Source organism: Entelurus aequoreus, linkage group LG05 (genome assembly GCF_033978785.1).
Source record: "Entelurus aequoreus isolate RoL-2023_Sb linkage group LG05, RoL_Eaeq_v1.1, whole genome shotgun sequence".
Classification (NCBI taxonomy): domain Eukaryota; kingdom Metazoa; phylum Chordata; class Actinopteri; order Syngnathiformes; family Syngnathidae; genus Entelurus; species Entelurus aequoreus.
The window spans coordinates 62,123,462-62,130,175 of NC_084735.1; the positions used below are offsets into that span (position 1 = coordinate 62,123,462).

General features: G+C 38.2%; 1 pseudogene; it reads left to right on the forward strand.

Moving 5' to 3' along the window:
• The first annotated feature begins 625 nt into the window (after nt 1–625).
• LOC133649955 (transcriptional activator protein Pur-alpha-like) lies at nt 626–1,019 on the forward strand (annotated as a pseudogene).
• Nucleotides 1,020–6,714: the final 5,695 nt, after the last annotated feature.

Consider the following 6,714-nt stretch of genomic DNA (forward strand, 5'->3'; position numbering starts at 1 on the left):
GGCCAGCTCTATACTCTGCCAGGTACAGGGGTGTCCCAGCACATAGTAAGTTAAGTAAGTCATCAAAAACATCTGAAAGTGATGCTTGCACCCCCCACACGCCGTTTTTTGGTTTATATCGATACTTTTTTCAGAAAAGTGATGCCAAATGAGTAGCGTGTGAGTATCGATATATCGATACCACAGGTTCGATACGCACATCCCTAGATTGCATGTACACTCCGACTCAACAGGGGACGCGGTGGTTTAAGAAGAAAAAAATCACAAACTGCCCAGTGTTGGAAACATTTTGTTTGTTTTACACGTATCTCTATGGGTGAGGGCCGACATCCGGACAACTGAGCTACATACGGGTTCTTTGAGCCATAGCAACCAGACTGGCGTTGAAAACAAACCGTTGCCATTACTCTTTAACCTGTCGACCTACGCTGGTTAAACCCGTCATTCTGCCTCCAAAATGCCGAAAAACTGTGTTGTTTTTGGTTGTGCTAACCACAACTGGAAACAGGGAAAACAAAGGTTGTATTTGGTTCTGCCAAAGCGTGATAAAAGCCCACAGAGACGAGACAAATGGCTCGCAGCCGAAGTCGGGGCCGGTGGCAACAAGAGCCGCCTCACGCTGTCTATGTCGGTGGCGGTCGAGTTCCGCGACTACTTGGTGGACTTCATCGAACACTGCGCCCATTTGGGTCCCAGCAACCCGGGCATGGTGCAGGATGAGCCGCGGCGGGCCCTGAAAAGCGAGTTCCTAGTGCGGGAGAATCGGAAGTACTATATGGACCTGAAAGAGAACCAGCGGGGACGGTTCTTGACGATCCGGCAGACCGTGAACAGGGGGCCCGGCTTGGGGTCAGACCATCGCGCTTCCGGCGCAGGGACTTATCGAGTTCCGCGACGCTTTGGCCAAACTTATTGACGATTACGGCGTGGACGAGGAGCCCGCGGAGCTGCCGGAGGGCTCGTCGATGACTGTGGACAACAAGCGCTTCTTCTTCGACGTGGGCTCCAACAAGTACGGCGTGTTCACACAAAGTTGTTGATAACTTCCGCGTCTCTTTCTTAGTAGCGCGCAGGCTAAGCTAACTAGCAAGCTAAGCTAACTAGCAAGCTAAGCTAAGCCTGAGAAGCTTTAAAGTTTACTGAGACGAGTCTGACGCAAATAATACATTTTCGTTTTTTCACACGATATGCGAATAAGTAAAAATGCGTAAATGAAGGATTTAACGCCAACTTCCAAGCCACAACGCTCGTTAAATGCCTTTTCTGGCAATGCTGTGTTCGCTGTGAGCTGGTTTGTTTTCAACGAATTCCCGGTTGCTAGGGGATTGGTAGGCGGAAGTGACGTAGGTCCGCCCTCACCCATATAGAGGCTTTGCAGTCACGTGGTTTTATCACGTGACTTTGTGTTACGCCGCCATCTTGCCGGTCAACCTGTCGTAGGGATGGGCGATACCCCACTTTTAGGATTCGATAAGATACCGATACTTTTTCTTGCATTTTCATCGATACCGATACCGACACCAATAATTTCTTATTGGCAATTTTTTGTCAGTGAAAAATATTATTACTATTGTTATTATTTAAAACAAATCACAAGACAAATACAGACCATTTATACCACATTTATTATGGTCAATATATAATAAAAGTAAAATTTTAATAAATAACATAAATATGAAAAATAAATTAAATATTATATATAATAATAACTATATATTATATATAATAATAATTAAATATTAGGGCTTTCCAATTAACAGTCAAATCCGAATAGCAAGAAGCTGCAGTTATTTTTTAAAGTTTATGATATAATTAGCAATTAATGAAATATGAAATAGGATAATGTTTTCGAAATGTAAGAAATCATGTTACAGATTAAAACCAAAATCACATTCAATCATATATTCAAGATTTTCTTGGAAAAAAATAAAACTGTAATGCAAAGATGAAGAATCTCCAAATTGTATCTCTTTCTTATCTTGTTTTAAATACTCAAGGAATTTTCAACTAACAGTAAATTCCCCTGTGTGGAAATTATTTGAATTTAGGATAATCATTTAAACAAAAATATTCAGTAAACATTACTAAAAAACAAAAAAAACAATGCCTGTTTTAAGTCAACAATTGGACAACACTGGATATGCCTGGCTGCATCGCTGTCGGCTGGCTGTGTGTGTGTTGCACGTTGACGACGCTCATTCGCTGTCTCCTGTCACGTGACTGGGCCAGCTCTATACTCTGCCAGGTACAGGGGTGTCCCAGCACATAGTACGTTAAGTAAGTCATCAAAAACATCTGAAAGTGATGCTTGCACCCCCACACGCCGTTTTTTGGTTTATATCGATACTTTTTTCAGAAAAGTGATGCCAAATGAGTAGCGTGTGAGTATCGATATATCGATACCACAGGATCGATACGCACATCCCTACCGGTCAGCTCGTTCCTACGTGTTCGTACAGATTCAGTTGGATTTCTGCGCTACATTTTCACCGATTTCATCCGAATTATGGCTGATTTGCTATCCAATGAAGTTGTGCATTTGGATGAAGAGTCCAAAAAACGTTACCGAGAGAAGTTGAACCTTGTTGGCACAAAGGATCCGTACCTTTTACCGAGAAGCATGCTAAAATCACCTGAGCATTTTGCAACAGTCGACCTGCCTGAACTCTCATATCCAGACATTTATAATTAACTCGTCGATTCACCATCTCCGTACACTGGAAAGGACCTTAAGGCATACAAGAGTCTGGATGTCTACAAGTATTTTACAGCAGGTTTTGTGCATGATGGGCTGATATGGCAGATTCCAAACAAGAATCGATTTCTTCTCATGACCAAGGTAAGGAAAAAGCACACACAGAAGAGCCTACTGTCTGTTTACAAATCCGCGTGGCAGTAACAGTGTGATTGTGAAACAACTACTGAATGATTCTAATGAAAACTCACATTGTTAAGCTTTTTTTTTTTATTACAAACGGCGTCCTGTTCAAAAATGCTTTTAATTCAAAAACTGTTTCACAAACTTCATATTGAAATGTTCCTATTTTTCTCTATGCATTACATAATTTCAAAAAACTACTATAGACTTTGTGAAACAGTTTTTTAATTAAGCATTTTTGAACAGGAGGCTTTTTGTAATAAAAGATTAGCCTGAAAATTTATCGTATTCAGTTTAAGGATGTGACCAAACAATATTATAAAAAATTCTATCAAAAATTGCTTTGTAAAAAACTGTTTCCAGGAGCTTCATATTGAAATCTGAGAAATTAATTCCTACAATAAAACAATATTACATAATTTCCAACTATTCAGTATAGAGCTTATGAAACAGTTTCTACAAAAATAATTTTTAGAATTCATGCTTGATAAATAATTTTGGTTTCTTGCTCAAAATGAACCAGGTTTAAATTTTCAGGCTAATTTAAAGAATGATTCATGAGAAAATTTACCAAATGCCAGGTAAAATATGCATAAATGGACAGTAAGACGTCTAGCCTTGTATATTATATTCAAATTAGGGACTGATAATAATATAAGGTATGTCATATTATCTGTTTCAGGTAAAACACTCTCAACGGATGAATGATCCTCCCCTCAGACCTTGGGTAGCAATAGCGAAAGATGGTCAGACTCTGTGCTGCCACTGTACCTGCATGGCTGGATTGGGTGAAACATGTTCACATTCATCCGAGAACTGCAGCATCAAAGCATTCCACATGAAATGTCTTGGCATAAAACGAGTCCCACAACGATGGTTTTGCCCTAACTGTAAGAAGTTGGAAGTAAAACAGAAAAAGTTGTTTCTGTAAGATTCTTTCCTGGTATTTATTACAGAAAAAATATCGATGCAACATCATTACTCAAATGGTACAATTGGGTCGGATAAATTTGTAAGTGCGCATGACACTTATACAATTTTATCTAATGTTGTGTAACCACTGTCATCAGATGACAATAAAGAGATGGGTATGATATTTTCCATCATGGTATACTTTTGTCTTGCGAGTCCAATAACTCTCTCTACATGGATACGGACAGCAGCTAATCCTCTGGTGCCCTCAACATCTAGTGGATTAAGCTGCCTTCTTTTCGAATCTCAGCGTGCACCACATCTTCACCAGCGGGTAGTTGATCATTTTCACAAGGGACAGACTGGGAAATATTGACAAGTGCTGCTGCTGCTGCCAATGCCCTCTCGCGGTCTCTCTTACGCTGCTTGAGATTTTGTCTTCTCTCAAAGATCTTCATTGAACATTTGAGTTTTCGTTTGTGAGGTGACTGGGTATGCTCAAATATACTTGGCACATAGTCTGGGGATAGTGGATCTTCGCTTTTTGCACCTGAAACAATCAAACAGTCACATTATTCATAATGACTGCCATAAATAATTAAGCACGTTGTTGATGGGGATATACCCAGTTCAATTTGTTTTGTAATGGCATTTCATAACTTGACATATTAAAAAACTGAATAGAGTGAAATCATTCAGATACCTGTCTGTTTAAGTTGCTACCGTTTTTATTTTTTTCTTATTTTTTCATGATGCCTCGTCTGATTGGCTTGAAAACTTTACCAATAAAAATTTTAACCTTGTGCCAATGGCTTGAAAACTTTACCAATGTAGATTTTACCTTGTGCCAAATGAAGTAACAAAAAGCCTCTTGTTAAAAAATGCTTCATTAGAAAAAAATTGTTTCACAAGGTCCATCATAATTTTTTTTGAAATTTCCTAATGCATTCACTCATGATAATTAATTGTTCAATTCCAATATGAAGCTCAACATTTACATTGATAAAGTTTTCAAGCCAATCAGATGAGGCATCATGAAAAAATAAAAACGGTACCTAGCATCACAAAGACAGAGGCGGGGGGTGAACTGAAGAAATCATTCCATTTCCTGCCTTGCTGCTCTTGCTGCCTTTCTAAAAATGCACCCAGCATTTTCAACAATCATATTTGTATCATCCCATATTGTATTATTTCACATTTTGTGAAACAAATCAGGGGTGAATAGTTTGTTTACATACCTGATATCATTGCATATCCTTGTGTACATCGTAGGTTTCCATCGTTCACGACAAATCGCCGCGATCCGAAGCTAAGATTTGGTTTATCGCCTCGTCTATTGCTACATCCAACAGCACAGCAGGTTTCCGGCATTTCCAAGCTCAAATAGCAGCAGATCTAACAAGAAAGCGTGTGTGAGTCGTTGACCGGCAGTGAACTGGTGACCGGCAAGATGGCCGCCAAGCTAATGTCACGTGGCTGATGACGTCAGCTGCAAAGCCTCTATTAATCATTAAACGCGTCATAATTCCACGATTGCAGCTGCACTCGCACGTCCATGCGCTTATAGGCACCTAAACATGCAAAAGGGTTTCCTTGGCTCGTTGTGCGTGCTAATTTTAGATATAATGTACACACATGTAATATCTTAACATTTTGCTAATTAAAGATGTTATAATTTTGGATTTTAGCAGCACAGGCGTGCATGTGAGCTTAAACACTAAAAAAAGATACGTAATGTTCCCAGGGCTCTGTGTAAGTGCAAGCTGGTTTTAAAACTAATGAAGTGTCGGCCGACACTTCATTATTTGCATTATTTTATTTTAGTTCCTTGTTCATTTATTGTGGGAATGTCAGAGAATAAAAGAGTTATTGTTGAAAACAACAAAAGAAGCAATCACATACCTAAATATAAACATCCCAATGACAGTGCAAACGTGTAATCTTGGTGATCTGCATCAATTTAGTAACGTGTCATTTAAGATAAACAATGCATTTCTTTCTATACGCATCATAACAAAAAGGGTAATATTTAAAAATTGGATAGAAGTTGATCCAACTCATACTGACTGGTATACATAAGCTATGGAGATGATATCAGTAGAAAACACTGCATTTAGTATAGATAATAATGAGTCATATATTGGAATATGGGATCCATTATTTACATTTGTTTTAACTATTAAATTAACCTAAAATATGACTTATTTTATCTTTGTGGAAAATATTGGACACAGTGTGCTACAATTGTAAGCCACTGTGACACTAATGTTCATTTTTTAATTTTTTTTAATTTTTTTTAATAAATGGTAATGATCATGTCAATGAGGGATTATGTTGGAATTGTGTTGGAATACTTATTAATATTGATACTGTGGTTGATATCATTCATTTTTGTTTGACTACTTTTGGATTGTTTTGTGTCATGTTTGTGTGTCCTGTCAATTGCTCTGTTGATTACCATTCTGAATGTTACTGGGCAGGGTTTGGTTTTGGAATTGGAATTTGTATTATTATGGTACTATTGTGTATTATTTTGTTGGATTGATTAATAATAAAATAATGATAATAATAATGACGTTCATGTCATTGTATGTCTAAATAAACATAACAAAGATGTATGCCACCAATCAGCTGTGGCTGCTTTTTCCAGGCTTCTGATTGGACAAGCATGACGGCAAGTGTATGTGTTGTGCATACACAGTTTTGAAACTACATTTGTGTGGATGTAGATCTTTTTAACCTTGGATATGTGTTTTTGAAACTCTCTGTGTTCGTGTTGACATGGCCTGAAAATGAAAGGAAAATAATATGGGAGATTTTAAATAATATTGGACTCAAGCAGAGACTGTAAAGTACTTATAAAATGAGACTGAAGATGGCAGTAATGCAACACATATGGATGCCAGCTGCCGTAAAACTGTAAA